Source organism: Zonotrichia leucophrys, chromosome 2 (assembly GCF_028769735.1).
Source record: "Zonotrichia leucophrys gambelii isolate GWCS_2022_RI chromosome 2, RI_Zleu_2.0, whole genome shotgun sequence".
NCBI lineage: Eukaryota > Metazoa > Chordata > Aves > Passeriformes > Passerellidae > Zonotrichia > Zonotrichia leucophrys.
The window spans coordinates 149,469,617-149,485,584 of record NC_088171.1 but is presented as its reverse complement, the minus strand read 5'-3'; the positions used below and the strand labels follow the sequence as shown (position 1 = coordinate 149,485,584).

At 46.0% G+C, this 15,968-nt stretch overlaps 1 protein-coding gene across 2 annotated transcripts in view; it reads left to right on the top strand.

Annotated features, from left to right (window-relative positions):
• The first annotated feature begins 211 nt into the window (after positions 1-211).
• The window catches only part of SLC45A4 (solute carrier family 45 member 4), an 84,997-nt gene continuing 69,240 nt past the window's right edge, over positions 212-15,968 (top strand). Inside the window, exon 1 of one of the 2 annotated variants that reach the window (XM_064706745.1) lies at positions 212-375. The gene's annotated coding sequence lies outside the window, so the exon portion shown is untranslated. Of the gene's footprint in view, positions 376-435; positions 931-15,968 lie in introns of those variants that run through there. The other variant, XM_064706744.1, reaches the window with a different exon arrangement.

Below are 15,968 nucleotides of genomic sequence, written 5' to 3'. Positions count from 1 at the left end.
TCACCACCATTTGCTTGCTTTTTAACACATCTGACACCAAATGCAGAGGAGAAACTCCTCTCCCTATGAAATTCACCCCAGAAAATCCTGAGTAGTAAAGCAGAGCAACTTGTGGACCAACACTTTTCCTCTGGGTCTCAAACCATCACATATATTTATTTTTTTTTTCCTTGACTGAATATGTGCTGATCTCATTCATCCTGGGAAAAGCACGGGGTGTTCTCATCCCGGCTATACCTGGCAAGCTGCACACACTGTGACAGAGGGAGAGAACTTCTGATCAGGCTCTGCAGTGGCTGCTGCCCAGCTTCTTGTGGCTCTTTCCTGGAGCGAGAGGCCGGCTTCTTCACCTGGCATTCCTGGGAGAGATGAAGGGTAAGTCAGCAAATCAGCTTCATGCACTGCAGACATCCTCTGCTTTCAGCCATAGCAGAATTAGCTCAGGTCGGGATTTGCTGACAGCTGGGCAGAAAAACATCAACAGGGCTTTTTCCCTCTTCCCCACTCCTTTGGAGGGAAAAGGCAAGAAAATGTTTTTAACATGCTGCGTGCAGGCAGGTTGCGGGAGCCGTGGTCCCCGGCATAGCTCAGCAAGCCCTGCCGGGGAAATCAACAGGGAACGTTGCTGATGCTATTTTAGACACCGGCAGAAAACGCCAGATAGCAACACCGAGTTCGACGGGGCTGCGCGAACCCGGAGCGGCGGCGGCGGCACGGAGCGCAGGGACCCGCCGTGTGGGCTGTCAGCCGGTTTGGTGATGAGCTCGCTAACCACGACGCTGCTTTGACATGTCAGCTGGCGAGCCGGGATGCCTCGGTGTCATAGAGGCAGCTCGGTCTGAGCCCTGCGGAGAGCAGCTCCGATCCGCCGGCCGGGGTTAGCAATGAGCCGCAGTTAAGCTGCTGCAAGGGATCCGCGCTGCCGCCAACGTGAGTGCTCCGCGCAGGTGGAAGATGCATGCCGGGCTCCAAGGGGGGATGCAGCTCGGGCCGGGGCACTGCCGGCTCCATCGGGAGCCCCCTGGCTTGCTTGCCTGGGAGAGGATGGAAAGAGGGCGTCTTAAGGGATTGCTGCAGCCAGAGGTGCTGCTGAAGGCAGAGTGTGAGATTAAAGGCGGTATCTGAGCATAAAGATACCGCAACCTGATTTAGGAATAATGAATATAGCAAGGCTGGTTATGTCCCCTTTGTAAATCGGGCTGTTTGGAGCAAAAAAGAGCAATTATGTGGATTCTGCTGCAGCTCATTGTGGTTGGGTTAATTTGGGAAAAGGATGCTTGCTGGCAGCCTGGCAGAGGGGTTAAAATGCACAATTATCAGACCAGGCTGCTGTTTTGAAATGGTACAATAATCCCAAGGCAGGAAAATATTGTTTAGTGTGATTTATCTTCTGAGATAGTCAGGAGCAGGAAGACCTTAGCTTAGAGTGCTACTCTTAATAACATTTTTTAAAAAAATATTTTCAAAGACAGACCCTGCTTTGCAAAGCCCTGACACCACAATGACAGGCACTGCTGATACCAGCTGTCCTGCCTGCCATCTGAATGCCAGGCCTTCCCAGAAACACTGCTTGTGAAAGATCCATCACAGGGAAGTTTTTACCACCCCAGTTTTGTGTGTGAGTGTGAAAGCACATCTGTGTTTGGGGTGAAGAGACGTGAACTGCTCCCTGTACCCCAAACCTGGCTGTGCAGCCAAGGAATTTCTGTAGCTGTGATGAAGAGTGTTAGGCAGGGCTGTGCTTTTAAAAGGACAGCCTGGCAGGGTTTAACATGGGGATCCCTCCTGGAGCTTTCAGCACTCATGGTCTTGGGCATCTCATGGATAAAACTGGTGCCTGTTCCTCAAAAGCTGGTGTCAAATGCCTGGTGCTCCCATAGGATCTCCTGCATGGACACAGCAAGGACACAAGGTCCAAGCTGATTCACAGCTCCAGCTGGGGTGGCATAGTGAAAATGCCATGGAGGGCAACTTGGCAGGGTTGATTTGGACAGGATGGGGATTGGAAAGGCAGGCAAATAGCAGTGAATCTTCCTAGAGGGAAGGTGACCAGGGATCAAAAGGGAGAGATGGCATTGGTGTGTGCTGGGACAGGTCTGGGATGTGAAGGGGACAAGGGTTTGTGATGTCAGGGAGTGCTCTCTGTACTAACCCATCACTGTCTGCACTTGTCAGCAATGCACAAAGCCACAATTGAGAGATATTGTGTGTTTGTAAGAAAAGGGGAATTTGCTCCTTCCTCATTTCTCTATTAAACTTTGCATTGCAAACTGTGCCTCAGCTCTCCTTCCAGAGGGAAAAGAGCAGTTGCTGTGAAGGCTTGTTTTTTTAAAAGCAGTAACACAAGGAACCTAAAGCACAACCTTCCTCTGACATAACCTTACTCTGATCTCATTCCCAGTGGCTGCTTCAGGACTGACCAGAACCAAACCATTCAGTAGTGTAGGAGCACATCCTCTGCAGAAGCAGCAGCCTACCCTGGCGGGCTACTTCATTTTCATTCATTAAATTTAGTATTTGTATTATTTTGTTTAATGCTGTTGAGGAAAAAGGGCCCTCTCTACTGAGCATTCCTATTAAAACATGCCTGTTAAACCTCACCCCATGAAATCACAGGGGCTAGAGGCAGTCCTGCTGGTGGTTCTAGTCCTGAAGGGTACAGGAACCAAGCACAGACCAGTGTTGCTGTTGTCAAAGGCCAGGAGTCTGCTGGTATGAGAGCAAGAACAATGAGGGAGGGAGGTTTTACAGCTCTCTAGCTGGCAGGAGATCTTCAGGATGTTTTCTTCCTTCCCTCTTCATCTAATGTGAAAAAGGAGATGGAGCGAAGGCTGCCCCTTTGTGCCTTGTTGACAGCTTGCTAGGCAGAGGTTGGGAGGGACCAGTTAACACCTGGGCATTCCTGTAATTTAGTTTTTCCAGCAGCTAATGCTGGTTCATGATCTGTGTTTTCAGAAACCTCTCCATCCACTTTCTGAAGCACAGTCACTGTTTTGCTTGGCAGGGATCAGAATCCTGGCCATCACTTGCTATTGACACATGGGAACAGCATTTTATCCTTCACACCTTCCCACCATGAAAAGATGAAGCCCCACCAGCAAACTGATCCAGACTGCTCTGCTCTATGGGGTGACATCCACAGGCAGCCTTTCTCTGCCATGGAGCCCTGTGCCAGTGCAAGCTGCTCTGAGAAAGGACCCAGACCCAAAACTGGGTGAGGGCAAGGGCCTCCAACACCCCAGAGCAAAGGGAATTGTATCACATGCACAGCAAACACTTTGCCAGCGGCTGCACCATATACTGAAGCAACCACACAGCCTGCAGCCCTGATACAAAACCACTGACCTGAACAGCAGCCAGATCATTTTTCTTATGAGGATGCACCATTCTTGAGCAATTTTTCCAGTACATCCCACGCAAACAGGTTTTCTGTGAACACTGCACGGCAGCATTTACCACCTCATGCCAGCTCTTGTTTTTCCCTAATGGCAGGCAGGGGCTGGGAGGGCTCTCACGTAGCACTGGTGTGTCTGTGCTGGTGGGCACGGAGTCTGAGGGGTATCCTCAAGGAAAATTGAGCATTAAACCATTTCAAGTCACCAGTTCTGCTGAAGACAGAATTACAGGATGGTTTCTGTTGGAAGGGATCTTAAAGATCACCTACTTCCAAACTTAAGTTAGACAAGGTCACACCTTTCTGCAGAAATCTGAGATCCTGGACCTTGCATATATATACTAGTCCAATAACACATCCTTCATCTTCTTGTCATTGCAACAGCTTTCCCAGGAAGGGCACCTTGACTCTGCCCAGCTGGCATGCAGGGGTTGCAGGAGCAGTGCTGATCCTTCAACACTGACACTAACTCCTGTTGTTTGGGATGTTATACTAAATTAGCTGAATTCTTGGTGGTAAAAAGCAAACATGGAGGGAAATGGATAATGTCTATAGAGTCTCATTTATGACCCAGTGTATTTTGAGGTCACTCTGACCCGGAGTTTAAGCCACTGTGGAAGCAAGGAGATTTTAAGGCATTTTTTTGGCCCAATTTATTAACTTCCATTGCACAAGAGCACCTCAGGGCAGCCAGGGTGTATCACCAGATACATTAACTGGGCTTCTTAGTGGTGAGTGATGGCCATGTGCTATTTGCTCATAACTAAGAGAAAGAAATGGCCAAAATCCCTCTCTTCCCACATGGCAGAGATGGAGGGATGTTTCTACAGGAGCAGCTCTGCTCCTTGGCAGCCACTAGTTTTTGATCCAAGCTCGCAATCTTCTCATGTCCCTCATTTCTGTATGCAGGAGGGAGGAGGAAGCAAAAGCAGCTGTGCTTCTCCTACTTGTCTGGCCCTGGTACCCCGTACACTGATCTGATGGGAAGAGCAGGACAAAAAGGGTATTTATTCAAGATGATCTAATGAACATTTCCCATGTTGTCTCATTTGGTAAGAGACTGATACTCTATTTCTCCCTTGATTGCCCTAAAAAGTCCATTAATTTTAACCTGCCAAAAAAGGATTGGGGGATATAAAATTTGGCCCTCAAGCAAACAAAAAAAGAGCAGAAATTGAGTACTTTCCATTATTTGTAATGCAATGCACTAAATAATGTTCAGAAGCAGAAAATGCCCAGGGAAAAACATTTCATCATATAATTTTACAAGGGAGAGAAGAAGCAAACGCAATAGTCATGGATTCAGTGGATAGATTGGATTGAGCCCTGTCCCTGTGCAGTACTGGAGTCAGTCTGATCAACCTCCCATGCCTCCTGCACTTGTCCTGTCAGACCTATCTGAGGGTATTTGAGGTAATTCTTACCTAATTGTCAGGCATAGAACCCACTTCTGTCTGGAATCACGACTGTGCCGTGAGCTGGGAACTTCTGGGTTTGATTCCTGTGTTCACGAACTTCAAGCAAATGCCTGTTGGGAAGGGAGAGAATGAGCTGGGTGGTAAGCCAGGTTCTTCTTGCCATGGTCAGAGGATTCATTATGCTTTGGAAGAGAGGCAAGAGACTTTAGGAAAACAATTCTCATATACCCAAGTCTACAGAGAAAGCAATGATCAGCATATAAAGAAAAACACAGCTTAACTTTAACAACCTACAAAATTCACAGCAGTGATGCTGCACAGGGGGGGGCTTGGCATGATATGTGAAAAAGTTAAGTGGTCTCAAGAGTGAAAATACATGGACAGCTGCCAATATATTATGCAGTCCTCATCAGAGCATCCGAATTCCCCCTCAGTGAGCTGTGCTAGGCTGCAGAGCAGTCTGTAATCAGGAAGGTTGGCAGTGATGACAGAGATGTTCCTGGCATCCATTTTGACCAGTCTGTTGTGCAGCCGGGTCTGCAGAGCCTCTCTGGGTACCAGAGAGAACAGAGGCCTTTCCTGCAACTGGGCAAGAGCTGTGGCTCTCCACACTTTGGACAGGATCCACCTCAGCCTCCGGCACAAAGCCCTGGGAGCAACGGAGCCGGGGCCACGTTGCCTCTTTGTACCGAGTCTGGGCAGACACATCCAGGTCACTCACTCCAGACAGCATTCATGACCTGTGTCTTTGCTGTTTTTCAGTCGCCCAGAGGGGAGCTCAGAGCCTTGGCAGCAGCGCTGTCACAGTCCCCAGAGTTCCTGGGCTGTCCTGCCTGCTGAAGCACGGCTGGAGCGTGTGGCAGCTCAGGAACTTGGGAAGAGGCCACCACGTCCAGCTTGGATGTGATGTGCCTCACCCCATGGTGCCTTTTGGGTTCATTTAGGCACTCAGCTCATTCTTCAATGGCTGAAGGGAGATCCAAGAACAGGATTTAGCTGTGGCTCACCCTCCCTTTCTCCTCCTCAATCCTCTAGAAAGAATAACTGCTAAAGAGAGTGAAGGTCATCCACGGCCAAGGCAAGTCCATGCTAATCCCTCTCTGGAGTCTTGGCCTTCAAGTCCTGGGAAGTATTAGGAAATGGATAATAGAACAGGAAATGCCAGATTTTGGTAGCTGTGAAAAGGAGAGACACATTACCCATGCCATAAAGGGGAGGGTTTCCCTCTCCTCCCAGGCTATGGATGCTAGAACTGAATGAACACGGTGTCCAAACTGGGTCAAAAAAGACTGTGGCACTCTTCTTGTGGGGCTTACAGGGAGGGCCACACTGGGAAAAAGCTAATGGCTTGAGGATGACTTTCATACTTGGTGCCTACCCCTCCGTGCTTGCCCCCATGGAATTTTCAGTAGGCACCCTTGCATGCATTTCAGAGGGAAAGAAAACCTGTCTGACAGCCCATTGCTCTAGCAGATCTTCTCTTTCATTTCTGAGCCCAGCTCAAAAAGGACTTTTCACTGCCATCCTGAAAGTGCATGATCAGCTGAAAAAGCAAGCTCAAGCAGCTGCAAGCAAACCTGACACCTTCTGCAACATCCAACAGATCAGAAACTATTTGCTTTGTTTCTACACAACTGATCAATTGAAACCAATCAATGAAACACTGGGGGCTGGCACATTCCTGCCTCCACCCTGTGGGCTCTGCCTGATCCCAACAGCAGCCCAGAGCTGGCTCCCATGCTAATGCACACTCAAGCACAGATCCTCCAGCGACATCTGATCCTCCAGGATATCTCATGGGTGTCTAATCATTATCTAAAGCCCAGCCTGGGTAAAACAGAGTTTTTGATATCTCTTTTCTCCCAAACCTTCTCCCTAAATCTTCTCAAAACACAGTGGCCAACATGATGGTTTATCTGCCACGGAGGCAACTGCTCTTGATGCCACTTCATACCCCTCCTTTAAAGCCCATGAATTTAGGCTGCAGTTAAACCTTAAGGAATTTTTCAAGCCCAGCTTCTCCAGCCCTGCAGGTAAATCTCTTGCATATCTTTTCCTTCATCTGTTACTGAAGCACTTCTTGTGGGCCCTGATCACACTTCACTCTTACCCATTCATGATTCCACCATGGAGATTTTTCTCCTAACCCTTCTCTTTTGTCCTGTTTCTCAGGCAGTATCCCTTCACTGGTTCATCCCTTCCCATAACACCAAACTCAGGTTGTTGCGCTCAGTGCCTTCTGATTTCTCTGTCCATAGCCCTTCCCACCAACAACCAACCCACAATGGTGGCCAACCTCCTTTCTATCATGTCTTTGGAAGTGCTCCTCAAAAAACCTCCAAAAATCAGTCTCTGGCAGAAACCCATCTTTGCTCCCTGTATCTGCATACTGGTCATGTTGCCACACAACACATTGGCAAATATCACTTTCCTTCTCCATGTTCCCATTTGTCTGAGCCACCCATTTTCCTATGTCTTAATCTTGGAATGAGTGTGAGGATTTGTTGCATAGCATGGCTCAGCCCAGCTGCAGCTTCTTGTCCGATGGCAACAGCAACCAGGAATAATAACAGCAAGGTGGTGACTCATTAAAACCAATAACCTCAATAATTAGACTTACTTAACTTTTCCAATTGTATAAACAACCGAGAAAAAAATTAGAATCTTATGCTTTTCCAATATTTTTCCTTCTTTCAGTTTCTCACACAGAAATTGTCAGTATTGGGCACTTGTCACAGTCAAATTTCCTCTCTCTCCACACAACAGTAAATTCACAGAGTGAACTGAAATGTTTGCTTTGTCCATATTCTGTGAGTGCTGAAGACTCTCCAGCATCTCTTTGCTCTGAGCAAGGAGGGGAACAGCTGCAGCTCTGCCTTAGTGCCAACATTGTTCCAGCTGCTGTTGCTATAGGAAAAAGGCAGAACTGTCCAAGTTTCGAGTTCCTGAAAAAATCTGTTTAAGTCAGCAGGGATAGAATCTGGATGCAAATTTCTCTCCACATCTGATGATCAGTGGGTGCCATACACCACTTCATTCAGCTGCTGCTGGTTGAAGCTGCATCCTGGTACAGCCTCTTTGCTCCCCCTGTGACCTGCCCCTCCTAACACTCCCCTGCCCATTGCCTCTTGTCAGAGGCAGAGAAAGAGGCTTGGACCAAGGCAAAAGCTGCCCATGGGATTAACTGTGGGACAAGGAGCCATCACAAGTAGGACAGAACTCAGCACTGGAGGGAAAGGTAGCCTGGGGGCAAAACACTGGGACAGCTAGCTGGTGAGAAAAGGAGCAATCTTATAAAAATAAGGCTGGCAGGGGGTGGGAGAGAGGAGGCAAGGAACCAGGGAGGAAGACCTGAGAGGTTTGAGATGAAAAGGCAATGAAGAGACCAAACTGCTAAGAGAGGTGGGTGTCATACCTGAGCAGAGCCTCACATCCCACTCCCCTTTCTCAGTCCTTGTCCTTGCATTTTGGGCACACCAGGACCTTGTGTTTAACTTGGTCCTTTAATTTCAAAGGATCTCAGTTCCTTGCAGCTGGTGTGGCTGCAGAACCAGCACTGCCCTGGAAATGGCTGCTCTGACCCCAGCAGGGCAACTGCCCTGCTGCCAGCATTGAGGGAACCTTAGTATGGATCAGACCTCAGGAACCTGACTGCCAAACCTGCCCCACAGACCTCACCCCCTCCCAAAAGAAGCACACCAGTGACTACAATAATATGGAGTTAAAAATGGAAAGTGCTTTTGGAGAGAGATCAGCTGCTTTGTGAGGCAGCTGTATGTTCTGGAGCTCCTTTTGATGTAAATGTGTGAAATTACACATTTATTGCAGGATTCAAATGTAGCCATGGCAACATGATTATCAAACAGTTTCATATGGAAGTGTAAATCCATACAGGTTTCTGGCTGGTGAGATTAAACTGCCCAGAGACAGAGCTCAGTATATTCCAAGCCCAGACCCTCTGTGCCCAAAAGGATTCATCTCTGGCTTCTGTGCCTGGGAAAAATTCCATTTCTTTGCAAGCAAATTGGCTCCATTCAAGTGGGCCAGCCACCAAACAGATGGAGAAGAGCACTAAACAAGACAGTACCCTCAGCAGAGAGAACTCACTGCTGCACAGGGTGACCCTGTCCTGAAGGCTGCTTTGGACAAACTCCTCTGCTCAGCCTTGCCAGGGGCAGGGACAGTTCAGGCAGGAGCTGTGTCTGCAGAGCAGGTTTCAGTTACACCTCGAGCATCATCAGGCTAAATTCATAGAGTCCCTGGGCATGAAAACAGGCTGGGCAGCCAAAGTCACCCTCTCACCCACGGTGTCCTCATGTGACAGCGATCTGGTGACATGGTGACATCTGAAGAGGGGACAGCAAAGCTGGCATGTGTACTGGCTGCAAGTGGGAACCGGCTGTGCCCTTATAGCCTCAAAACAGTGACCTTGACGGTCATTCCTTGGAAACAGGGCCCATCCATTAATTTTCCACAGCTGTCAGTTCCAGGCTGAGCCACAGTGTCACAGCCAAGGAAAGTCAGGCACAGCCTCCTCCCCTGGATATGCAGCAGGCTCTGACACCTCATGTAACAGTGTCTGCACACAGACTGGGCTCAGCTCACGGACTTCGTGTGTCTGGAGAGATGAATATCATCAGGTGGACTGTGAAACAACAAGGGGGAAAAAAAAGAGGAAAAAGAAAAAGAAAAAGAAAAAGAGAAAAAGGGAACATGCACCCCAGTACGGAAACAGACTGGTGGGAAGGAAATAGAGGTTTTAAATAGGCACTAAAAGATTGGCAGAATTTGGCTGTAAATGAAAACAGAATAGTGGAAGGGCAGAACTTTGTCCTTGTTTTGCTTTTTTTTTTTTTTCCAGAGCCTTGATGAGGCTCTTTCACTGAGAAGAAAACAAAAGTAGGGCACAGTCCTGCAGCAGGCACCCGGGGTATCCACAGTCCTGAGGTTTGGGGATCTGCAGCAGGAGCCCTGGCATCCATCTGGAACCAGGGGAAAAGCAGGTTATCTCCACAAACACGTGGGGAGCAGCTTCCTGGGACACCTGAAGCACCTGATGGCAATGCCCCTGAGCCATCACCTAGGAATTCACAGGATGGCTTCTCAGTAGGATGTTCCTATAGTTAATTAACCTCTGGTCCTGATTTTCAGCGGGAACATCTCTTGTTTTCATCTCCAACAAATGGCTCTAATAGATTTGACACCTGCTTTCAACTGGCACCCTCTTCTGCTGTAGGTTTTTCTGGGCAAAATCCCTTCTCACCTTCCCTGCTGCAGTGTAAACATCCTGGAGCTCCACCACACTCCTGTTTCCAAACCTGTGAAGTCCCAGATGGTCCATCAACCATCCTCCTCAGTTTCTTTCTCTGCATCCTGAGACTTTCTAGCAGAACCTCTTTACCTTTTCTCAGGGACTTTTTTAATAGTGCTGTTTCACAGAGGATTTTTGGGTTGGGAAAAATAATGGCTCTTGGCACTAAACATAGACCCTTCTAGGCAAACATGAGGCCCTTGATTTTGGAAGTGACAAACTTTGCTTCTTAATTTAAAAAATTATTTTTCCCAAGCCTATTTAGAAAATAAAGAAAAACTATTGCTGTGCTAATTGCTATTACCAAATGATTTTCACATCATCTCCCACCTGTGGCCACACAAATACAGGTCGTAAAAATGGTCTTGGCATTCCAGGCTGCAGCAGATCAAATATCAGCTTTCTGGTTAACCATGAATTATCTCTAAAAACTAAAGACACCCCAGCCCTGTCATTAATGCTGCCTGAGTACCATGACTTGGGAGTGCTGCTGTGCTGTGCTGCCACGGCATCTGCTCCCCAAATTTGGCCTCTGCTCCTTGAGAGAATGAACCAAACCTCCCTAACAGGGGAGGTGAAGCTGTTACCCACATCTCATTCCCTTCGCTGCAGTCCTTTCATCTCTATGCTATATTAGCATTCTGGAGAGCACTAATGGGTGTGAAGTGGCTTAAAGCCATTTTCTTTATTGCTGGATTAGTGCTGGAAGGGTATGAAACTGCGGCGCTCGGCTCGAGCACGTCGAGAGCTTTCTGCTCCAAGCAGACACGAGAGCTCAGAGCCCCAGCCCAGCTCACTGCTTTTATGAATGGAGTTAAAAACAACACACGCCATGAAGCTGCTGCTTAGAAGCTTTTTTTTTTTTCCTGGTGTCCTGACTGCTCCGGCCAATACAAGCCCCAGTGCTTTGGAGCAGCACACGGCCATGAAAACAAGGAAGTGGGCAGAAAAAGCAAAGCACAGGTTCCCTATCTGTTCCCTGCCTGCCTTTAGTTGAGCAATTATACAACTGCAGATCTGTGATTATTCCTGGCAAGGTTTGTTCATCTCATGGGAGACTTTTGGAACAACACAGTGCTTTTGTAGGGAGTGTCAACCACCAGGCGAACGTGTCTTCCAGATCAGATTTTTTTTTTTTTTAATATGTAAGTAATTGTTTCTTTACAGATTGGTCTTTGCCTTTTAATGACTCACATTTCTACCTTGTCAGCTTTCAGCACGGGCCCTGCCCTCCCTCCCAGTGCTACAATCCTCCCAGATCTCACCCACAGTGCCAGGTCACACCAGGTGAAATCCTGAAGGATGAGAATCCATTTTGTCGGCGCCCTGTCCAGATGTTCTGCTTACAAGGGCTGCTTTTTGGGGGGCTGCAGAAACTACAGGCACAGCAGTCAGAAGGCATAAAAATGAGGTACAAACCTGCCTCTAAAACACTGACATAGGGGTTTGTCTGTGGTTTATTTTTTGGACAAACCCAAATACATTTTCACGGCAATGGTGACAGATTCTTATTCCCAGCACTGCTGCTGTGCCAAGAGTCTCATTCCCACTCTGGCCTCCTGAGGTGCAAACATGCTCTTGAAAATAAAGAGGGAGAATGCTTAAACACCCCTAAAACTATTTCATTAGGTTTAAGCTCAGTGCAATATAACTGCATCTTTTTAAGAGGGTTGGGAGGTTTTTTTTCTGAAGCTTTTCCCCCTTCACTGCTCTCTGAAAATGTATTCAACGTGAGGCAGGGAGCAATTATGGAAAATTTCAGGCTGGATGGTTAAAGCATGGCCAACTTGTAAAGTAATTGAAAATGCAGAAAGAAAACGTTTGGCAACAGGGGATAAAAGGTGCTGTGCAAGTGGAGAATTTTTTCTTGTTGCAAACTGTCCTCTCTGATATGTTAATTGTGTTTGGCCTGATCCCTTGACAGTCCATTAATTTTTTGTCCAATTGCAGGCTGCAGAGGGCAGATAAATTTCAGGCTATTATGGGAACACCCTACAAGTCTGTATAGAAAGGAAACTCTCTGCTTCCTGTATCATCCTTCTGGGGATCTTGAAAGAGTTCACAAAAGCCACTTAAGCAAACTTTCTTTGCTGGATAACGGAAGGAAAGGAAGCTGTGAACAAGCAAACAACACTCAATTCCATGAGACAAGAGATACTCATAGGTCATTTGAGAGAAAGTAAAGTCTGTGAATGAAATGCACACACACACACACATGCAGAAGACACTCTGTACTCTGAAAATAATGGGTATTTCTACACCTCTGCACTCTTTCTGATTAAAAACAATGTAAATCCTGCAAACCACCATGGAGACAGGTGGTGGAACATCCATCCCTGCAAGGCATGAAATGTGTGGAGGGTTTTTGTGGTTCAAATAATACATCTCAGGATGAGTTGGAGATGGTCATGGATCAGCTGAACAGCCTTTCTTTCTTTCTTTCTTTCTTTCTTTCTTTCTTTCTTTCTTTCTTTCTTTCTTTCTTTCTTTCTTTCTTTCTTTCTTTCTCTCTTTCTCTCTTTCTCTCTTTCTCTCTTTCTCTCTTTCTTTCTCTCTTTCTTTCTCTCTTTCTTTCTCTTTCTCTCTTTCTTTCTCCCTTTCTCCCTTCCTTCCTTTCTTCCTTCCTTCCTTCCTTTCCTCCTTTCTTTCCTCCTTTCCTTCCTTCCTTCTTCCTTTCTTCCTTTCTTTAACAGTGCAGCTGCCACAGCTCTGCTACAACCAGCTCTGTGTTTTTTGTCACCCCCCAGACAAAATGCAAAGGTGTGAAGACCTCTAAGTTTCCCCAGGCTGGCTTCAAGCCCAAAATTCAGACAGAGCTCAGGGAGCTGGGGCAAAACTCAGCATTCAAGCATACAAAACTCAGGGAGCTGGGGCAAAAATCAGCATTCAAGCATACAAAACTCAGTCTTCAAGCCCTGGAAATACTGGGGCGTTCCAATTTATAGGGTCGTCCCTGTCCCTGAATTTTACACCAGTAATCTAAGGAGGTGAGGTTGGTCAAACAGTGTGTCCCTTTTCCTGAGAAGTTTTAAATGTATTGGCTTCAGCTGCATTTTAGAGGGAGATCGAAACCACAGAGAGGATGAAATGGTGCAAGTTTGTTAAAATAAGCTCTAGAGGAGGAGATTTGTAGCTCATCTGAAATATGGGGTTTGTGATATTTGATGTCAGTAAGTCCATGTGATAGAGAGACCTTGTATCTATTCAAACCACAGGAAAACAGGTTCAAGTTTGCAGTCAACAACAAGGCCTGGTCCTTTAAGAAGAAATGGTTTGGGAGAATACTTGGTTAGCAGAAAACTACCTAGGCACTGACTGAAAATTTTTTAAGGCATTTAGGAAATCATTTCATCAATTGGGAAAACATCTTTTTCTAGCAGATTCTGCAACATATGCCTATGGTCTGACCAAAACTATTAATGGTGGGGTGGGCTGGGGGGGCAGAGAGAGAAAGAGCAAGGAAAAGGTATTAAATATTGAATATATTAAATATTTGCCAGCTGGAAAAAAAGAAAAAGGTTTTGGTTTCAAATTTGGGGCAATCCACTCAAGACAGTTCTTGTTTAATTGGGACTGGGGAAGGCCTTTTCTGACAGAAATATAGCTGATTACTTGACAGGAAAAATCTAAATTCATCAAAAACATTTCTCCTGGTCTCTTCTCAAAGTTATGCACAGGAACAGTGCTTCCCTGGGGAGCTTGTTAAACCTCCCAAATAACCTCATTGCTAGGAACTTTCTCTCACTTTTACAAACTTCTTCATCTTCAGCTGTAACCTCTTGAGTCAGCTCTCCAGGTTGCAAATGATCTCCATTCAAATCATCTGTTGTCCTTCTGTGCTCTGGCCTAGATGAGGACCAACACATCCCTGTGGAGAGCATCCATCTGCCCAGCGTAACTGCATCACCAGTCCAAAGAAATGGGCTGGAACCCATTCAAGGAGAAAATTACATTATTCTGACAGTAATACAAAACTTTTGGTCCTACCAAAGCAGCCTTGAGTCTTTGAGGTGCTTAAGTCTGGAGCTTAGTTGCCAGGCTCCTGATATAAATAAGGAAAGAAGCTGCAGAACCAATAGGATTGTCTAAGGAAGGAGAGCAGCAGGAAAGCACAATTCCATCCTAATCTTCTTGGTCTCTGCTGTTGGCACAGTGTTCATGCACACAGGACACCTTCAGGTCCCCTTCAGCAGGTTGTGTTCTAGCCCTTGGAAGGTCTGGGAAGTGTTTGTGGGAAAACTGTGAAATTGTTTGAGGGGAAATTGGAAAATGAAGCTGTTTTTATAGGAGTCAGAAGTGAGAACTGGAGGCTGATTTGTTCTGTGAAAGGGCCTGACCATGACCTGCCAGCCTTGGCAGGCTCACACAAGGTGTAGGACCTTGGCATGAGTCAAAGTGTGTGGTTTCTTCAACAGAAAATTTTATATATATATATATATATATATATATATATATATATATATTTTTAGTGTTTCCCACCAAATCAACTAGATTAATTGATTCATCCGAAGACTAAACTCTTACAATTCCTTAGGCAGAGTTCTGGGGTTCCATAGTGTATTGCCATGTATTTATCCCCACAAAAATGTCTGCAAATTGCATTACCTATCCCACATTCCAAAAGGCTTCTATCTAGTGCAGTCATTTAAGGAGATCCCTATATTTGTGGGGTTCTTCATAAGGGACCTTACAGAGTTCAAGCAGTGCCTGGACAATGTCATAAGGTTTAGTTTTAGGTTCTGCAAGGAGCAGGGAGCTGGAGTAAAAGACCCTTATGGGTCCTTTCCAAACTGAGATATTCTATGATTCTTTGGAGTACAAGGAGATGAAAAGGAAAGGAAAAGTTACTCCTTCTGGGAGTAAGTGGTTTTAAAATCATTTAGGTTGAAAAGCAAAAGTAGAGCCCAAGAACAGTGGTGTGAAGTATCCACGTTTTACTTCAGGTAGAGAGACTTTCACAAGTCCAACACTGCATGAAAATCAACAACTGGAGTGACATTCAGGTCTAGGAAAAAGGGAAAACTGTTAAACACAAGTAACTCAAAACAATTGTTTTAAGTTAATTCCAAAAACTGTGAATGTTTCAGTTTATACTCAGCTTTTAGGAGCAGCAGGTTGGGGGTGGGGGGAATGATTAAAAGAATCCTAAAAAATCCCAGTATTTTGTAGGGGATTTCCACTCCAATCAACTGGCATTTCATTTTTTCCTCAAAGTTTAAAATTACTTTCATAACAAACACTTTAGGGTCTGCAGCTGCTTGGTTCTCTGGTTGTGTTTGGAAATTCAAGCAATTAGAATAAAAAGTATTCACCCAATTTGGTTTCTCAGTCACAAGTAAAACAGCCTGCTTGGGGTTATTCTTGAAACTTGGGTTGCTTAAGTAATTTAAATAGATTTCTATTTCAGAAACAACACAAGAGCCAACAATTTCACAACTAAAAGCTCGAGGGCTACAAAACTTGGCTTCACCTAAGACTCTTAACATTGTTTTTCATTATCTTAATCACTAGGTTCTTTACATACTAATTTTCCATCCCGTTGCCAACCAGTGCCAATCCAACTCGCTTTTCCATCACCCAGGTGAGTGTTACTCATGTTTTCATGGAAATGTGAAAACACTCTGAATACAGTCAGCACAACAGTGTCCATTTCTGTGACTGCTCGCTGGCTTCTGCCAACACTGAGTCATATTTGTAACACAGGTGTAGCTTCTGCGTTCTTTCCTAGGATTTTCCAAATATATGGAGAATGCTGATAGTTGTCCAGATGCAGTTTTGATGACACAGGGCTAAACAATTTGTTTATGCGGGGACCCAAAATATTGCAAACACCAATTAGGTATGT